Source organism: Eulemur rufifrons, chromosome 28, assembly GCF_041146395.1.
Source record: "Eulemur rufifrons isolate Redbay chromosome 28, OSU_ERuf_1, whole genome shotgun sequence".
NCBI lineage: Eukaryota > Metazoa > Chordata > Mammalia > Primates > Lemuridae > Eulemur > Eulemur rufifrons.
The window spans coordinates 47,700,469-47,720,927 of NC_091010.1; the positions used below are offsets into that span (position 1 = coordinate 47,700,469).

Below are 20,459 nucleotides of genomic sequence, written 5' to 3' on the forward strand. Positions count from 1 at the left end.
GGGTGGGGTGGGGTATGGGCACAGGCAGTGGGTTTGGGGAAGTTATTTGGGGCAGGGATGGTGCTGTGAGGGCAGAGGGTTGGAGTCGTTTGCTATTTGCCCCCGTCTTCCCAAAAGTTCTCCCCACGTGCCCACTGCCCGGGCCGTGCCACACCCCTGTGCTGTTCCCCGTGCACAGCAGCAGGACCCGCACGCCCGCCCTGGGGGGCTGGGCCTGTCTCCTGAGGCTGACAAAATGCCCACCCAGTCTGGGAGTGAAAGATGCTGAGTCTGAGACAGGAACCACTGCTGGTGACAAGGAAGGGTCAGAGATGGGGATCAGATCTGGGAAGCCGGAAATGAGAGCCTCGGGGTGGGAGCCAGGCAGCGAGCAGAGATGGAGGAATCTGAGATAAGACCAGGATTGGAGAGTTCTGTGGATGAGGCAGAGGTGGCAGAAACTGCCCAAATACGCGAGAGTGGCCTTCAGTCCCACTTTCAGATACTGCCAGGTATAGCAGCCCCAAAGCATCCCTCCTACACCTCAGTGCCTGCAGGGAAGAGCCAGCAGTCAACATCCGTGACCAAGGGCACACAGAGTGGGGCTGGCCCGGAGCCACCCAGGCAGGCCTTGGGCCTCCCAGGTCCCAGGCCAAAGCCTAGTGAGGCTCAGCCTCAGAGTTGGGCATGGGCCCCCTCCCCACACTGAGCCACAGTCCACGTGCTCCAAGATGAGCAGGGCCCCCTTCCTTTCTGCCCCCTGCCCCTGGCCCTAGATGAATAAAACTCAGGGGGTGGGGGCAGCTATTCATGGAACCAGAGAATGTGTGAGCTGCTCAGCGGCCCCCTCTCATTAAGGGACCCCCGTCAGGTGGCGCTCATTAACTTCAAGTTGTCTCTTGTTTTAAAACTCGGTGAGGGGGGGCAGGGTGGAGGGGCACATTGTCTGGCTGCTGCCCCAGAGAGATTAGGCGCCCAGGGAGAGGGGGCAGGCAAAGGCCCTTTAATTAGTTACTTTCAAAGGTTCCCTGTCCCCTTTCTCTCAGGTCCCCCTCCTAACCCCCCCGGCTGGGCCCAGCTTTGAGGAGGGCGGTCTTTTCTGCTTGGTAGAGCCGCCTGGTCACTCAGCTTAAATCCGCAGTCTTTGTTCCCGCCTGGACAATGGGCCCAGCGCATCAGCCACAGAAGAAACAGGGCCTTCTCCTATGCGGCCTGGAGTGGCTGAAAGGGTTGCATCCTGGCACCAGGCTGCAGCCTGGGGCCCCAGACAGGTCACTGGGCACCAGGGACCCTTCCTAGGCTGAAAAGCAAAGGATATGGACACACACACCCCAACCTCAAGACCCAGCTCTAGCAGAGCAGAAAGGAGAAACAAACCTCCTCATGTCAGTGTCTCCTTCACATAAGAAGTTTCTAGGTCCTAGGGATCCCTAGGACCTGGCTCAAGGATGGGGGTGTGCTTCCTTTCTACACAGTGGAAAAATGGCTTAAGAGTCAGGCAGACCTGGGTCCCCATCCTGGCTCTGCTACTCATCAATGAGCAAGCCTCAATTCCCCTCATCTTTGACATGGAGGAAGTAATGCCTGCTTCGTGGGTCGTGATGACTAAATGACCTACCAGGGTAAAAGTGTCTAGCACAGTGCCCGGCACACAGTGAGCACTCAACATACGTGAGTTTCCTCCTTGTACCGCTCCTACAGCCACATCCTGACCCCACACCCTCTCCTGCTAAGGAGCAGCTGCATAGGACCCTTTTTGCTTCAAGGTTGCTGGTGGCAGACAGGAAATAAGCTCCTGACATGAGAAATGCTGGAACACGCATGTGGGGAAAGACCTGGAAAGCAGTGAGTGTGCAGACATGGATGCGGAGGGAGGGGGGGTCTCACATTGGGAACATGAGGAGGAAGGGGAGTGGGCCCCCCCTGCCCCCGCAGAACCCCGGAGGGTGGTCTTGGCCGGGAGGGGTTGAGAAGCTGAGCTACAGGAAGAGTTGGTGATTTGCCTGGCTCAGCAGATTAATGGCACTAACGAAGTTTCCGAGAGCATGGTGAGTTGGGGGGTCGGGGGCGTCCATGTGGAAAGGCACATGACTGGGGATTGATCAGGCTGAAGATGAAACAGAGAAAGCTTCCCGGGCAGCGGAGGTAGGAAACGCCAAAACCAATTACTCCCCAACCCCTCTGGCCTCCAGATCCCTTCCCCAGAGAGGGGGGAAGGGGCTGTGACCTCTCTTTGTGGGTGATGCCATTTGTGCACAGAGGAAGGTCCACACGTGAGAGTGTGTAGACCCAGGGTGGGATGACGTTTGAGTATGGGGCTGTATGCTCTCTCCCTTGTGTAGGGGTCATTTGACTCCTCACAGATGCCCCTACATCCCACATAAGTGCCCCTTCCTCGCCAGCACATGTCACCAGGAGGAGCCAAGAGCCCATGGTGGCAGCAGAAGTGGAGAGGGTGCTGAGAATCCTCTTTAGTCAATTTTGACCCTGAGTCTCACTTGCACAAATCTGCTAGTTTGAGCCTTAGTTTCCGACCAGAGCAACCCTGGATTACCGTGAAGGTGGCTAACTCCCTGTGCAGATCACTGACAACGTATCAGTCTCTGGTTAGTGGGAATGTGCCCCACTTCGGGAAAACCTGTCCTTTCGGAAATAATCAATTACGCACAGGTTCCTTTTAACAGCCCCTGATGTTTGTTGAATGAATAAGTGTGGCAGATTGGTCATTGCTCTCCAGCTTGAAGAATTCACAAAGGATATCAAAGTGCCAGATCAAAGGGCAAGCAAACATCCCTTACAGGACCTGGAGAAGCCCTTGGTTAAAAATCAACAGTTAAGAGGTGATTAAACATAAGATAAGGGCCCTTCAAACTCATAACATTAACCCAATAGTTGTCTACACTCAGGATCCTGGAGGGAGATGCGGGGGGAGTGGAGAGCAGGAGGCCTGAATTTAGCTCTTGCATCTTGAGGGACAGCGGCCCCTCCAAGCAGTGTGTGTGTCGTGCAGTTTGCACCTTCAGATCCAGGACAGAATGTGTGTTTCGTGCCATATGTTGAGTGGTGTTATTATAGTTATTAGTAATTAAGTTTTATCATAAAATCACTTTTCCTTTAAATATGTGAGTAAAAAAATTTGGCTTTTCTTAGAGTGAGTTCTATCCGGTCTATTCCTCTTGGAAATTACTTCTAGTTTTATAACACAAGCCAACAGGCAAATGGGATGAGAGCCCTGGAAATTTATGTGAGCCCCTGTTGGAGACCTAACCATTTCATACAGGGAGCAGCCACCACACTGCTGGGGTCCCAGTGGCTGTCCTACAGGTGGGGGTCATGCCCCAAAGGTACTGAACGGTGTCAGTGCCTTCCCCCCAGGCCCCTTGCCTGCCCCCTGCCAAACCTTCAACCTCACGGATGCAGTCACTGGGATTCCTGACCCAAGGATGCCTCCCCCTTCCCCGTGACCCCCCATTGCCACCCTGTGCCCCCGCCACAATGTCTATGAGGGAGACGGGCTCCTCTTGGGGCCTGCAAGCTTTTGTTAGGGTTATGTGAGCTGCTAGTGACAAGGGCCCTGAAATCCAACTCGACCAAACTCATAAAAGGGGTCACTGTCTCTTTAATTAAAGTTCCCTGTTTGGAGGTTAAAGACAAACCCGTTTGATGGTGCAGGTGTGTAGAGGGGGGGTGGGGGAGAAGGGTGGAAGGGGCTGGAGGGAAATGGAATTCTATCCTTGGAGGGGAGCAGAGGGGGGAGAGGCCACACCGGGGGCAGACTGGCTGAGCCATGGAAAGGTCTGATGGGGTCTCTGAGGGTCCCCGATGTGATAAGGGTCACAAAGGGAGGAACCAGGCAGGAACAGGGAACCCAAGGACCAGTGCAGCTAGGGCTGACTCCCCTGTGAGCACGCAAGCACTCTGGCCCTCAGCAAACCCTGCAGTGCTACCTGCCCGCAGCCTCCCGCCCTCCCCTCTGCCCTGCTGACCATCCCCTGGTCCACTCCTCCATCCCTCCCTTGCCCATCCCAAAAGTTCTCCCATAAAAGAGAACCCAGGGCCTAATCCCATCTCCACACAGAGGCAACTTCATCACAGTTTAACATAAAAAGATCAGCTGGTATCGACCCGTAATTTGGACCCATGCCACGCTATTGGCAGGAAGACAGAATAAGTTAGGGTGGCCATGTTTCAAAAATTCTCTGTGTGCACTCAATCACGGCCCAGGGAAGGCGGGCGGTGCGTAATAACCCAGCCGCGCTCTCCATTTCCCCTGTAGATCAATGCTAATACCAGGAGGCCCCGGAAGATGGATGGAACCGACAGGAACCTTGAAATCCCGACACGGGGGCTGGTGCCTCAACCAATAAAGGATTTCTCCACTGCTGCTGGGGCAGGGACACAGAAACCCTGGGGGCCATGGGGAGACAGTCTGGTGGGGGGCAAGGAGGTGGGGAGAGGGAGCAGCCTCCCTGTCACACTCCCTGATAGCCATGGTCACTCACGCAGCCACTGACTGCTTTTGCTCCAGTCACTGACACACACGCCTACCGCTGGCATGCGCCATCACTCACACCCCACCCAGCTGAAAGCACCAATGCCTCCCCAAAGAGGCCTTGACTGTGCAGGTCCTCACCTGGGCCCTAGTATGCACAGGTACACACATGCACACCAGAATCGAGATCTCTGACACGGGCACGCTGGCCTGTGGAGATACAGACACACCCACGCGTTGGCATCCACACTCCGCCTGGTGAAGCAGAAAGAGACGTGTGCCCCCACTCACGCACACATCCTCCCTTTCCTTCCTCCCTTTCCATCCCATCCTTCCCTTCTCCCTCCGACTCTGTTCGGAACCAGAACCGTGGGGGCTGATGGTCAGCCAGAGCCATCGGAAGTAAACCACTGAGACAAAAGTGCACCAGACCCACGGTCCTGGCCAACCAGACTCCTCCTAGACGGGAGCCTGCACACGCTGGGCTGGACGGCAGGAGACCCGGCTGCAGGAGCAGCTCAGCCACAGACGTGCTAGGTGGCCTCACCAAGCCACTTTCTCTCTCTCGGCCTCTATTCCCTCATCTGTAAAACCAGATTGGACTGGGAGATTTCTAGGGCCCCCTTCCAGGTCTGAATTTCTCTGTCCGTAGCAGACACAAATCCTTGCCAAGAGTCACACACAAACCCAGGCAACCCCGAGCACACCCCTCACCCCCAGGTATGGTGGCCTGAAGCCACACCCACGCTGACACGCGCAGGAACACAGGCACACAGGGCTTTTCGTAGCAAGGGCGCCCTTGTCCGAACGACAGCTCCCATCCTTCCCGGAGCTGGATGTTGGAGCCTCAGAACCTACTCTCCGGGAGCACAGAGTTGGGGGCAGAGCAGAGAGATGGAGCACTGTGACTTTGAGGAGGGCACAGAGGGGAAGCGCGGATCCGCCGGCCCCTCGGAGGCTACTGTCTGATTCGTGCCTTTGGCGCTCAGCCCCAGGACGGGAGCCATTTCCACGGCCTCGCACTGACATCTTGTGGCCGTCTCTAAGAACTGCAGGCATCGGGAGGAGGCACTTGGCCCCCCGCAGAGAGCAGGGCCCCACCCACACCCCAGACAATCCCGGGCAGGACAGTGGTCTGATCCCTGGACGGCCTGGCCCATGCTCGGCTGCCAGGAAAGTCACAGGGGGCTGGCACGGGCCTCCAGCGGGCACAGGGGGAAGAACGGGGGCTGCCTTGGGAAAAGATTTCAGGGTCACTCCGTGACAAAACGGACGGGGAAAAAAAGGATGCTTGCAGGAGCACGAGTCTGCAGTAGAGATGTAGCTCTGCACTCCTATAGCCTCAGTCTGAGGTGAGGAAACATGACCGGACCCAGCGGGCTGCAGTCTGAGGGGGGAGACACAACCTTTCCCCGGGGATCTCCAGGAAGGATCTTACAGGAAGAGATGCCGCCCTGGCCTCCTCACAGAGGGCTTTAGCTTCGAGGGGAGGGAGGGGGTGCAACATGGCTCTGCCATACAGAGGCCTCTAATCTTGAGGAGGAAAGAGCCTCAGCGCTCCTCAGGGACCTCAATCCTATCTGAGGAGCATGCAGTCTAGGGGGTTGGCACCCCGCCCCGCCTTTATCCCAGGCTCCCATGCCAAGCCCTGGCCTGGAAGTCTGGAAGGAACCTGATTTCTGTGTCCGCATCCGCAGCCTGGGGCTGGGCAGAAGGTTGGGGTGGAAGTTTGGGGGAGGCGGGCCCTCCAGAGCCAGCCCCACCCATTCTGAAGAGATCCTGTGGGAGGGTGGGGAGGAAGGACCACACCTCACAGATCCTCCCAGAGGTAGCCATGGCAGAAGTCCCAGGCCTATGCCTGGACCTCCCTGGGCCAGTTCTTCCTCCTACTCAACAGAGCCTCCTGCCACCTCTGGGGCAGGTCTCAGGCACCTGGAGATGATGGAGGACACACAAGGCAGAGGCCATGGGTTCCCAGCCTGGAGCCAGGGAACCCTAGAGGTGCTGGGCTGATGAGTTTGTTATAAATTAGAGACTTGTTAAGAGAAGGTGAGAAGGGCTCGGTAACAGCTTTCGGGGCCCATCTTTTCGATTTCTTGTTTGGTTTGTTTATTGCGATTGTTCCTGTCTCATAAGCTTATTGTAAAACCAATAAAAATGATCTATTCAGAGAGGGGAGCTGCTCTTTTGACTGGTAAGCTGCCGCTTGGTCCCGGACCCCACCCCTCCCCCTCCCGGTGGCTGCCGCCCAGCCTGGCTGACCAGCTGTCTCCTGCCGCGGGGTCAGCAGAGGGTGCCAGATTCCTGTTCACAGAAACTGTGTCCACCTGCCATGCAGCCACCCTGGGCTGGCCTCAGGCCTCCAACCTGGCCCCACCACCCTGATGACCGTTGTACCCCAGCCCTGCAGCTCACCTCTGATAGACACACCAGAGCTCAGTTGTGGGGGGACGGGAGGCCAGGATGAGATCCAAGGACAGTCACTGGAGCCTGGAATTTCAGGTGGGATTTTGGCTCAGTTTCCTCTCTGTGCCTCAGTGAGTCTGCACCTTTAGCATGCGGTTCCTTGCCCTTAGGCAGCCCCAAGGGCTGGTGGATGGAACAGAGAGGCCCCAGAGGTTCCCTGGAATCAGAAGTCCTGGCTTTGACCTTGATGACAGAACAGAGGCTCCTGGCCCCTTGCACATCCAGGAATCTAGTCACAGTTGGGGCCAGGGGCCCAGGAACTCCTATCCCGAGTGAGTTGGCTCTCGCCTCATCCCTGTTCCACAAATAACATCAGTCCCATTTAGTGACTATAATGTTCCTGAGACATCACAGATTTCCTTGTGCTGCCGGCGCTTGGTTTCAGAGCCTTTCAGATCATTATTTTGGGGAGTACAGGGTTGAGGGGGTTCAGGGAAAAGCCAACAGACTCCTTCACTGATTCACGCAGAATTGCAAAGTGTTGGAGCCAGGAGGGACTTCTGAGATCACTCTGTCCAACCCCTTCCTGCCTCTGATACAGAATCAGGGTCAGAGACCTGAAGTGACTTGGCCAGAGTCCCATAGCCAGTGAGTGTCAGAGCCGGGCCGAGAACCCAAGGTGATAGACTCTGGCACCGTTGCTCTGTACCTTGCCCAGCTCAATGTCTTCCTTTGTCCTGCTTGTGTCAGAGAGAGAGCTCTGCCTCCTTCCCCATGTGCCAGTCCCCGCAGCCGTCACAGGGAACAGACCCTCCTTTCCCTCTCGGCTCTCTCATAACAGCTCGTTTTCTCTAAAGCAAAATAGGTCTGTGACCCCAAGGCCGAAGCACTGGCTCTTGCCGAGGGCCCCGAAGAGGGAAAAACCTTACACGGAGGCCTTCAGAGTTTCTCTCTCATTTCAAAGAGAACATCAATTGACTCTTCCTTTATCTGTTTATTTTAGACAAGGAGCGTGGGTGACGGTGGGTCGGAAATAGCAAAGTTGTCGGGATGCAGAGCATCTCAAGGACTTGGCACATCTTCAGAGAGAATCACATCCACATCTGTCCTTGATCTCTTTGTATTTGTTTATGCTAACAAACACTCAACACAGTGCTTCCTATGTGGCAGGCACTGTTCTAAGCACTTTACATATTAGTTTATTAGTTTAATTTTATATTAATTTATTAAATATCATATAATTAATTGACTGAATCTTCTTGATAACCCCAGGGTAGGTACTGTTATCAGTCCCACCCTGCAGTTGAGGAAACTGAGTCACAAAGAGGTCAGCAGCTTGCTCAAGGCCTCACAGCTAGAAAATGGCAGGCAGTCACTTCAAAGCCAGGCTGACTGGCTCTTATCTGCTGTGCTAGGAACCTTCTCTTTCTGGAAGCGCCAGCACCAGGGCTGGTGGGACCCCTGAGATAGGGAAGGAAGGAAGATTCTGAACATTCAAAAGGAATAAGGTGTCCTTGGGTTCCAGCACAGAGCTCCCTAGAGCCTACCTCCGGTTAACTACCATCCTGGCCACCTCTGCCCTTAGCTTGTTTGAAGGCCAAGGCTTTATGGTTGGGGTGACTAAGGGAAGTGTAGGCAGCCTGGCCCTTGGGTCCCTCCCCTACCAGCCCCATTTTGGGGGGGGCCCTCTGCTGGGTCCTGGAAGCCTGGGCGTGGGGCGTGGGGCGTGGTGCTGAGCACCCACCGCCTCGTTGCTCGCAGAGCCCCGCTCCCTCCCACGCAGCCGCCTGCACTGACATCTCTGAGAGGGCCTTTGATTAAAGAGACAAGTGACTTTGCCCATTCTATTGATCAGAATAAATTACTAGGAACTAATTTATGGGCCTCCCCACAGCTGATGACATGGTGGATTGTGCGCTATTGGTCAGTAAATTGGATTGTCAGGCTAGATTATTGGTTCGTATACAGTTATCTCTCATAGCAATATCTGGCAGCCCAGGTAGAGGAGTGAAATCCTTTCTCTGCTGCCAGATGCCAGGATGTGACGAGGCCTTCTCGAGGGCTGGTGGGGAGGGGCAGGGAGGGAAGAGGAGGAGAGGGGAGGAGAGGCGAGGCGAGGCCTCTGTGCAGGATGCTTATTAATTAGTGCAGCATCACAGCATTAAAAGAACATTAGTGTGGCATCGTCTGCAGAGTGATGGGGAAATGACATTGCAGGCCTCCTCCTGATTCTCCAGCTATGGCTCTGCTGGGTAGAGGCAGGGAGGGGGTTGATGAGCAGACGGGGATGGGAAAGATAAAGGGTGAGGGGCGATGAGGGGCCGAGAGGAGGGGAAGAGAAAGGAGAGGCCACATTTGCTGCGAGTTGCAAACAGAGCAGGTCTGCTAAGTGCAGCGTTGCCAAGCCCAACTCGGGGAAATGGAGCTGCCGTTCTGCTCCGTACATCACAGCCAACGATGAAAAGTTCTAGAGCTGGGATTTCTCAGGCAATTTGGCCAGTGATGCATGGGGCAGTAGATCCTCGCGCGCTCTTCCGTGCTTCTGCCAAGCCAGCAATAACAAAAACTTATTTTTTGCCAGGGAAACGGATATGAGTCAGGCAGCCCATCAGGAGTTGGGGGGGGCTTTACCACGCCGCTGCGATTTGTACTGCTCGGCTGTTTCCCTGAGCTCTAAAGACCTGCCAGGAGGTGACAAAGGCGAGACAATTTCGAGTTCACAGTCCTGTGTCCTCGAAGCATAACAGCACGCCATAGATGGGGGCTTTCAGGGGCTGTGGGCTGCAAAGTCAGCGGTCTTCTTCCCCCAGCCCACTGGGGAGGCAGGAGGGGTGAGGAGGAGGAGAGCCACAGAGCTGAGGCACTGCTGTGGATTTCTAAAAGAGATACGCCCACACAAACACACACACACACACACACACACACATACACCCCCACCCCAGCAGAGCAGGGCCAGAAGGAGCAGGAAGGGGGTGTTGGAGTGCCAAGCAGGCCCTGGGGATAAGAGCGTCAGCATCCCAAGTGAGCACTCTCTGTGCCCTCCTGCCATGGGCTGCCAGAGTCTTGGCCACCCATGCAGACCCTAGGCCTCCCAATCCCTTAAGGAGTAAATATGGAAACCCCATTTAGTCTTATTTTCTCACTCTCACTGTTGTGTGTGAGCCCTGAGGAGGTCTGCACTTTCTTTGAGGCGTGATCAGGAGCACAGATAACCTGTTCTTTGGGCTGCAGGCCTCAGGGGCAATGTTCAGATGGAGCACTGAGCCCTTCTGACTTTAGCTGTCATTCATCTGACACAGCCAGTATCCCGGCCAGTAAACACCCGCTGGCAGGGACCCAGGGCCTCCAGCTTGCCTGAGTTGCCACTGAGAACAGCAGCCAGGAGGACTCATCAGTGTCTACATAGACACCGAGATCACACGCCTCCCCCACCCACCACCCTTGGTGCTGCTTCGCAGACAAGGGGCCTGCCGATTTGAGTCCTAGGAAAAGGCCCAGCACCGTGGACTAAAATTGTTCTGCACATTCCAAAACATGAAAGTCAAAGGCTCAAAAGGCGAAAATCCCTTCCCCCAGCCTGTGGATGCTTTTTGTGCCCAACCCCTGGCCCCTTTGCTCTCCAAAAGTTAAACTGTGGCCTTTGGCCATTTCAGCATGAGTTTTCTTCCTGGTCACTCTCCTTTTCTGTCCTGAATTGATAAACATGAAATCAAAGGGGGCAGACCCTCAAAGTCAGAGGAATCAGGGCCAGGTTCAGACCCCCAATCCCCAAGGCAAGGCCACCTTTTCCTGTGTGGCACAACTGTGTCTGGCTTTCATTACAGCGACTATGTAGAAATGAACACACAAGCCCCCAGAGCGCTTGGACCTCCTGGATAGAAAAGTTTGCAAAGCTTGGAAAAAGAAAAGTGGGCCTGCTAGTCAGACTATAAATTAGAGACTCATTAAGAAGAAGTGGGAAGGGCTTTGGGGGCCTGTGCCTTTCGATTTCTTGTTGAGCTAGTTTATTGCTATTGTTTCTATTTCATACGTTTATTGCAAAACCAATAAAAATTATCTATTAAGAGCAGGAAACTCATCTTTTGACTTGTTGGTTGAGGTTTCTACAGAATAACCTTTAACTGGTCCGACATGTCTGCAGGAGAGGAGCAGACCTGTGTGCTTAGCTGCAGAGGCCAACCAAGCATGGGCTAGGAATGTCCACTCCTGAGAGCCACAAAAACAAGAACACCCCATCCAGAACCTGCCAAAAATAGAGGCTGTGACTCTAACCAGTGGGAGCCATACTGTGTTTCACCTACCCCACATTTTAAATTTTTTAATTAGTTGAAAATATTTAAAATTTGAGGCTGTTCATCAAAACATGCTGGTATCTGGATTCTCTTTAAAAATGGAAAGATCATACTGGGCCTCAGTCTCACCTGGAAATAATAACTGTTTCTTCCCTGCAGCAGGGCTTGTGACCTCCTATACTCCGCAGCTGCCGTCCCCAATCCCCAGGCCGCTGCCCGGTACCTGTCCATGGTCTGTTAGGAAACGGGCCGAATATCACTGCCCGAGCTCTGCACCACTACCGCCACCCAACCCATGACACCCCCCAGCTCCCACCCCTCCGCTCCAGTCCATGGAAAAATTGTCTTCTGTGAAACCAGTCCTTGGTGCCAAAAATGCTGGGGACCACTGCTCCACAGTATCCAGCCAGCTTGTTCTGTATTTATAACACCTGTCTGACACCTGTAACCATACAGTTTGCAGCCTCTACTTTAGAGGGGAAGGACTAGGATGGAAAGGGGAAACAGCTAAACATTTAATTTATGAAACTATTCTTGAAATAAAATTGTGTAAGATTGTTTCTGAATCAGACTAATAAAATTTATCTTACAAGATCCCTGAAGGAAGGCCAGGGTCTTGCCCCAGCTGGAAGGGAAGAGAGCTAATGTTTATTGTATGCCAATGCACCAGGCTCAGCACCCTCTTTTTAATGAACATTACCCCCATTTTACTGAAAGAGAAAATGAAGCTAGGTGATGTTGGTGCTGTGCTCATGGGCAGAGGGTAGCATAACCCCCAGCCTGAGAACCCCAGCCCTAGAAGAACCCAGTGACCATCCTCCTAGTTTTAAAGGAAGCACAGAAGGTGCACAGTGTAATTCTCCCAGGCCTCCAGTATGCCCTTAGGCAAGATTCACAACCAATTGAGGGAAAACCCACCCAACTGTGACTCAAGTTAGAACTTGCCTCCAGAGTTACCAACACCCCTAAATCTAGTGAAAGGGAACCACAGGGTCTTTAATAATCACTCTGTCAGGTCATGGGATGGTGACTAATGGGCCTAGAGGAAGAGATGGTAAAAACCACTCTAGGAAATAAATTTGGGTGATTAAATTTCAAGGCAGTTCATGGAACAGCAACCTGAGGCCTAAACTAAGCCATCAAGTTACCAAGAGAATCAAGATTTCAATTTAACCAATGCTGCCCAGGAAGCAAGCCTAAGTCTGCAAAATATTAGTGGGTTAGGAGAAGGTACCTCCAAAAACTTTCTCAGTAACCCTGACACTTTCCCAACCTCAGCCGTGCCTCCCAAAGGGCCAGCTGGCAATAAGTCAGGGAATTATTATGTTTCCCCAAGTAAGGGAGGTGGGGGTGGAGAAGGGCTTCCAATCAGACACAGGCCACAGCCAGGCACAAATCTCTGGGAGACTCTCAGTTTACTAAACTAACAAGAGGCCCAAATTCCTCCAATTCCCTGCTCTTTCAATTGAATGCCATGTACGCTGATTGGATCTTATCCCCAAACAGTCATGGTCTACTGTCTGAGGTATAATCCCTCTCTAGCTGAATCACACCCCAGGTGCTGCTAAGCTTTGCAGGTGAACACAGCCTGGGCTCTAAGGTCTGATTCTCCATCAGATACTGCCCATGCCCCCTGTTTATAGTCCCCAGGGCATCACTACTTTAACTTGTTTATTTCTTGAGTAAAGCCAGGGTGGGGAGAGCTGGAGCCAGAGGCAGGCCTCTGTGATGGAAGAGCCCAGGCGGGAAGAGCTTAGCAACTGCAGCTGCTCCCATCTCTCTCTCTTTCTCAATTTCTTCCTCTCTCGAGATTTCACCTCTCTCTGCCCTGGCTCCACCAGCTGTTTCCTGTAAATCCAGCTGAGACAGCTGCTGGCCCCACCATGCTAAATTTCCAGGGGCCCTGGAACCCCTTGGCTGTCTTGGCCCAAATGTGGGCAAATCTCAGGCGTCCAGACAAGGCTGAGATTGTTCAAAAAGCACTTCACTAGGAAACTGGGGGGATAGCCAAAAAAGTAAATTACAAAAGCAGAGAAGCAGACAACTTACAGAGCACAGATTCCTTCCCCAGAATTACTTATATCTAGTCCCAGAAAAGTCTGTTGCAAGAACAAGAGAATAAGAAAGGAGGGAAGGAGAGGTACAGCCGTTGGACACCCAGACTTCCTGCTCCTCACTCTTCCTCCATTCTTTAGGGCTTGGGTACAGAACAAAGATGCTCACACTGTAGCCTGAGGTAGAGGTTAACACCACTGCCATGTCTGATTGAGCTCTTGGTGGCTTTCAGAACCTGCCATTCAGGCCCCTGTCTGGATCCGGCTCCCAGATCTGAGCTGTGCTGTGTGTCTGCTCTGCCGGGGCTCCTGACCAGGCCCCAGGACGAGGACGGCATTCCTCTGTCGACCTTCTTACAGGGCTTCCAGGCGGCCCCTTCCAAAGAGCTCAGCGAACTTGCTCCATCAACAAACATGCCACCTTTTCCCCAAGACTGCTTCTGCCTTTCCTTAAAGTTAAGATCTTGGTTTCTTGGTCTGCTTAGGTGCTGAAACTCTTGACAAGATGGTGGTGAAGCCATTATCCCAGGGGCCTTTCTCTAAAAGCTCTGAGCCCTAACAATGCCCTCAGGTAACCTGTCCTATCTCATTCAGATGCCTGCTCAGCCCAAGTGACTGTCTGTATTCTGTCAGTACTCTGGGGCTCATGAGCACAAACTCTTGCCACTGTCAACAAGAATTCCAAAGCTGCTCTGAGTGCACCTCCAGAAGAGGTGAGGTCATTGCTGGCTGATGCCTTTAATTCTAGGCTCAGTGGAGTTCCACTTCCACATGTCCCACCATTTATAGGAAATTTCCACCGGGCTGATTCATAAGCACCTCAGCATCCATTATCCAACCTGCCCCCAATCTAACATGTCATCTTACTATTGCCAGGTAGCTGGGATCTATTAGTCCAACCATGCGCTTTGGGTTCAAATTCTGTTTTTGTCACCACTTAGCCAGATGACCTCACTTAAGTCATTTAACCTGAACTGCTTTTTCTATAAATTGGGAATAAGTGTTTTGTAGCTCCCTCTCATGGTTGATGTGAGGAACTAATAAAATTACACCTGTAAACCATCTAGCATGTTGCCTGGCATACAGTGAGGATGTTAAAATAGATACACAGATACGCTCCCTTTCCCGTGCAAACTTGTGTCCGTACTAACAACTCTCCCACATCCTTCAGTGACACCATTGTTTCCAGAAAAGTCTGCCCCCACAGAGCAAATGTGATGCCTGCAGGATTATCCTGGATCCATGTGAAAGACTTATCGTTATTAATTGATAAATTCACATTCTGGTTTTAGGCATCAGTCTTTCAAGCCTGATGAATATGCTTTTGCCACCAGGACAAGGATCTGTTTCTGGTTGCACATAAAATGAGTTCTCTGCACCCATAAGGCTGAGGGTCAAACCTTGGACCAGAGAAAATTCTCCAAGTCGATGGCTGTCCCCTGAGAAACCTCTCAGGAGACAGCATGCTCATCTTCCCCATGACAACTGGTCACCTCTATATCTGACACCCCTGGATTTGCTGCCGCTTTTTCCATTTGGAATTTTTCTACGCTGGCCAGCCACAGCGTTGCACATATAGTACTTGCTTTGTCAGTGTTTGAGTGGGTGGGTGGATGGTTGAGTGGGTCACCGGAAATTTGTACCTCTTTTTGAAGCAGAGAAGAAGCAGTGGTGGCCTAGCAACAAGGGAATCTGCCTAGCAACAAGGGTGGGAGGCAGAGCCTGCTGGAATCATTTAGAATGGCTGACGAATACACAGATGGAAAAGAGACCTTTCTGGATCTTGTCAAGCTGGGGTCTCAGGACAAAAAGAGAAAGGAGACCCACAGGGCTCAGGAAAGAAGTGTGGGAGGCAAGGCAGGAATAGCGTCAGCATATTCTGAAACATTGCAAACCCAACCTAGAAAAAGCCTCATGCCTTCTCCAAAATGTGCTAAGCAAAGAGGAGCCCTCCTCACCCCCACTCCCACCCCTAGTAAGTCGATGCCCCAGAGTGGACAAATCCAAAGAGTGGTCTGCCTTTTCTGCCCTCCAATTTGCAAGGGTACAACAGGATACCCTTTAACATGTGCTGTCAAGTCTGGAATTTGTTCAACTCAGAAAGCCACAACCCCCTGGAAAGGATAAAGACCTATATTCACTTAAAATGAGCCCAGACGCAGATTATGCGACTTTCCAACACAGTCTGTCTCGGGCAAGGAACCATTAAGAACTCGGGACTGGTCTGGCTTGAATCGTTTCCCTCCTTCCCTCCTTTCCACCTGTCACAGGACAAGAGCCTGGACATCCCCTCCTGTGAACTCTCAAGACCCTCCCCTGAAGAGAAGAAAAATTGTCATCAGCCTTTGACCTGATTAATAATTAAAACTGCTGAGTTTGAGCTGCCCCTAACAGCGAGGTGCTCCAAAACCCCAGCAAACTTTAACAAATAACCAGACTGCTCAGGGGAGAGAGGAAGCTCTTTTCACTAGACAAACTGACAATTAGCTGCTATTCAAATCCCCCTCTAGCCTTAGCATATTGGTTCTCCTTTGAAAGTGGCTCGGCATGGGGTAGAATTTTTGGCCTTGAGTTTAGAACTACTGTGCATAAAATCAAAGCAAGGAAGCCAGCAGTTGAGAGAATAGAGGCTATTTGGGGATTAGTGATTTCGGAGTTAGATTTCTAATAACTTGGTGAGTGGTGGGTTAGGAATGTCCTCCAGGAGCATCAGGCAGTCAACACTGTGGGACATGTCCTCACACTGAACTGGAAAGCAATGAGTCACTACCCTAGAGAGCGGAAATACAAAATGGCATGAAATAACTGCGAGTCGGCTGCGCCACATGGTAATCTGCCTTTTGTAACCGCTGCAGGCTGCATCCCATGCTTACAACTTGGGGTTACATGTGAAGCCCCAAGTTTGACTCAAAGTTTTCTCCCCAAAGAGCCACGAACATGGGCACTGCCACATTAGGGAGCACATTTATGGAGAACAAAGGGAGGAGAGTGGATGAGATTGGAGAAGGGGGGGCAGGGCAGGCATTCAAACTGCTCATTTTCCCCTAGGAAGCATAAGGCCCAGCCACTACGGTGGGTGAGCAAAGCAAATTGGTAATGGGTGATCCAGATTGCATCGCACAGTCTTGCCTGCTTTCCAGGCACTTACTGAACTTTACAACTCTTTTGGGGGTAAGACACAAAAACCAGGGTTTCTTATTGACCAGTCGGGGAGAGGGAGTCTGAGCTGGCTGGTTTAGGTCTGTTGCTTTTCCACAATACTGTACTATAGTCCATCAAGAGACTTTCTTTAATGTATTTTTTAAAGAGGGGGCTGGAAAATCGTGACATGTGTAGCAGCTGCAGCAGCTTCAAGATTGCAATAGCCCAGCCTAGAAAGCACCAGAAAACTCAGTTTTTCAGAGATGGAGAAGGCAGAAGACAGAGGTCCACAGATGGATGTTGTTCCTGGGCACCCTGAAGCAGAAGGGGGCAATTCTGTGAGGATGAATTTACTTTTATCCTTTTTTGTTTTAATCGAAGTATAACTTACAAACAGTAAAATGGATGGTTCATAGTGTATGGCCTGATAAATATATACTGTATAAGTATTCATGAAATCACCAGCCAGATCAAACATGAAGCAAGACCAACACCCTAGAAGGTTCCCTTGAGTCCCTACACAGTCAATATACTTCCACCTGCTCAGAGTAGCCACGTTCTACCCTATCTCTAAATACGTTTCAGCTGTTTTAGAACTGCATATTTTATCCAGAGGAGGGCAAGTGACAAGAAAAAAAAAACAAAAGGAAAAAAATAAACTGCATAGAAATGGAATCACAGTATTTACTCTTTCGTGGCCACCTTTTTATGCTCAGTGTAATATCTGTGACATTCATCTATGTTGTTGTGGGAATCAATATTTCATTCTTTTTCATTGCTATATGGTATTCTATTGTATGAATGTACCACAATTTGTCCATTCTACTGTTGGGACATTTGCATTACTTCCAGTTTTTTTCTATTATGCATAAGGCTGCTATGAGTATCTTTGTACATGTCTTATGGTGGATGTTAGCGCTCATTTCTGTTGGGTATATACCCAAGAGTGGAATTGCTGGGCCATTTATTTATAAACAAAATAACCTGGATTTAGAGAGGGCAGGGACCATGTCTATCCTTTTCACTGCTATATCCCCAGAGCTTGTTGCAAAGTAGGTACTCAGTAAATATCTTTGAAAAGAATGAAAGAATATTGATAAAAATATCAATTTTTCCAAAATTAACGCACACATATGATGCAATTCTAATTAGATAACAAGAAAGTTTTGATTTGGAGGGAAAATGGAATAAAATCATCTTAAAGTTATATAGAAGAATAAATGCTTCAGAATGGCAAATAAAAATGTAAAAAAGAAAAATAAAGAGTGAGACTTGTCTTCCCAGATATCAGAATGTACTATAAAACCACCGTAATTAAATCAATTTGGTATTGGCATAGGAATAGATAAATGGATCAGTGGAATAAAATAGAGAACCCAGAAATAGACCAAGTATATATATGAGAATTTACTATATGACATAGTTGGTATTTCAATTCCATGAAAAAGAATGGATTATCTAATAAATGGTGCCAAGACAACTTGCATCTGGAAGAAAATAAAACTGGACTCCTATTTTATACCACATACAAATATAAACTCTATATAGATTAAATACAAATGTAAAAAATAAGACAATAACAATCTTGAAAATTTAGGAGGCTACATGTTCAATATAGGCAGGAAGAGGGGGCTTTGTAAACCAAGACTGGAAATCCAGAAGCCATAAAAGAAAATGTAGATATATTTTACCTTGTAATAATTAATAAACACTTTTGTATGGCAAAAGATAAAATAAAGTCAATAGACAAATAATAGATTTGGGGGGAAATATTTGTAAGGTACAGGACAGACAGATAAATAAAAACAATAAACAAAAAGGTTGTATAAATGGACAAAAGGTAGACAAATAACCCAATAGGAAAATGAGCAAAGGATATCAGAAAGCATCTCACAAAAGAGCATATTTAAATGATCAACATACATAGGAAAAGAAGCTCAAAATTATTAGTGTTCAGAGAGATGTAAATTAAAATACAGTGAGATATAATTTTATACCTTTCAGACTAGCAAAAATTAAAATGAGGGTAATTTCCATTGCCGAGAGGGATGCAGGGAAAATTGTTTTTACATTGCTAGCAGAAATGTAAATTTCTACAATCCTTTATAATCTGGCAATATCTCTTTTTTTTCTTTTTTCTTTTTCTATTTTTTTTTTTTTAAAGATTGGGTCTCCCTCTGTTACCCAGGCTAGAGTGCAGTGGTATGATCATAGCTCACTGCAGCCTCAAACTCCTGGACTCAAATGATCCCCCTTCCTAAACCTCCTGAATATCTGGGACTACAGGTACATATCACCATGCCCAGCTAATTTTTCTTATTTTTTATAGAGAAGGTCACGCTATGTTGCCCATGCTGGCCTCAAAGTCCTAGCTGCAATTGATCCTCCTGCCTCAGCCTCCCAAGTTGCTGGGATTACAGGCCATTGCACCCAGGTCTGGCAATATCTTTAGAAATTAAAAATATGGAAATGGAAACGTAGGTGATGGTCTGAGGCATCGCCACCAAGCTGGTAACCAGGGAGATGGCGGAGACTGACCCCAAGACCCTGCAGGATCTCACCTCGGTGGTGCAGACACTCCTGCAGTAGATGCAAGGTAAATTTCAGACCATGTCTGACCAGATCATGGAAGAATTGATGATATAAGTAGTCACATTGATGATCTTGAGAAAAGCATCAGAGATCTCATGACACAGGCTGGAGTGGAAGAACTGGAAGGTGAAAACAAGATACCTGCCACACGAAAGAGTTGAAGGTTGCTAATATTAATAATTTACACTGAAATCTGGAACACCATTTTTCCAAGCCAAGAGAAGACTGAATGGCTTTTTGCAGCTAACTACTATGTGCAGACAGGTTTTATATTATAAAATGTGCATTCTTGTCACATACTATATAATTAGTTTATAGAGTGATTTATCCCCCAGTTTCTTGAACATGGTATCTTCACATCTTGGACCTTGGTAAGTTGTGCTATTAATTATTAAACACTAAAACTTTGGTGGTTCCTGCATAAAAAAAGAAATTAAATATATTTATTCCCTTTGACCCTTTAATCACACTCTTATATTCCATAGAAATGCAAACGCCAGTACATAAGGAGATTACGGAGATTATGCACACATATACATATACACATCAGCATTGTTTGTACTGGCCATTCTCTCTCAAACTCTGAGGGAAAAAATAGGAACAAATTAAAACCCATTAATAGACACCAAGTGGTGTGTTAGTTAAAACCAGGAAAAAGCCCTGGTTTATAGTGTCTGCAGATTTCTATGATGTAAATACTCCCATCATGCCCAATTTCAAGCTGCCAGCCTGATGTCACTGAAGGCTAGGTTGGAAAGAGATGTGAACTACCAGACCCAGAAAGCTGGGGCTCCTTGAATAAACTATAGCACAGCCATTAAAAAGAATGAGATGGTATTATAGAAGTTTACTTGGTGGATTTCCAAGAGGTATTGTTGAAAGGAAAAAAGCAAGTAGCAGAAAAACATATAAAAAGACATAATCATATTTTTGTGGAATATATATTGATTAAAAACCTGTATATATATATATATATATATATATATATGTGTGCATTTTATTTGCAAATGATTATATGGATTTCAGAAGAGGGGGAGGAGAGAACCAAGGAAAAAGTAAACAAAAACCAAAAAGGGCACATTTATGCATTATGCATGTGTGTATAGAAGTAAAATTCTTTTTAATTAAAAAAAGAAAGAAAACTATATTGAAGCCCAGCTATGTGCGCAGTTGTATACCAGGCTGTTCTGTACCAGGCGCTTGGGAACGTAGGAACATGTGAGACATGGTTTCATTCTCATATCTAGCTGGAAATATAAAAGGAAATATTAACAGGGCAATTTATTGTCTCCACAACAGTGCCACAATAAAAGGACAAGGAAAATGAGAGTAGGGTTGGGTTTTTTGTTTGTTTCTTAATTAAGGTCCCCCAAGTCCCGCCTTGAGCCAAGCTTGCCGCCAGGTCTGGAGCTCCTCCTCCTTGCAGTGGGCCCCAGGACCAGCCTGCTTTTGTCCCCTTGGAGAGCTGTCTTTGCCAGCCTCCCCAGCTCCCCCTTCCTTGAC

The 20,459-nt window shown here is 49.4% G+C and overlaps 1 pseudogene; it reads left to right on the plus strand.

Moving 5' to 3' along the window:
• The first annotated feature begins 18,887 nt into the window (after positions 1–18,887).
• LOC138376481 (heat shock factor-binding protein 1 pseudogene) lies at positions 18,888–19,123 on the plus strand (annotated as a pseudogene).
• The last annotated feature ends 1,336 nt before the right edge of the window (positions 19,124–20,459 follow it).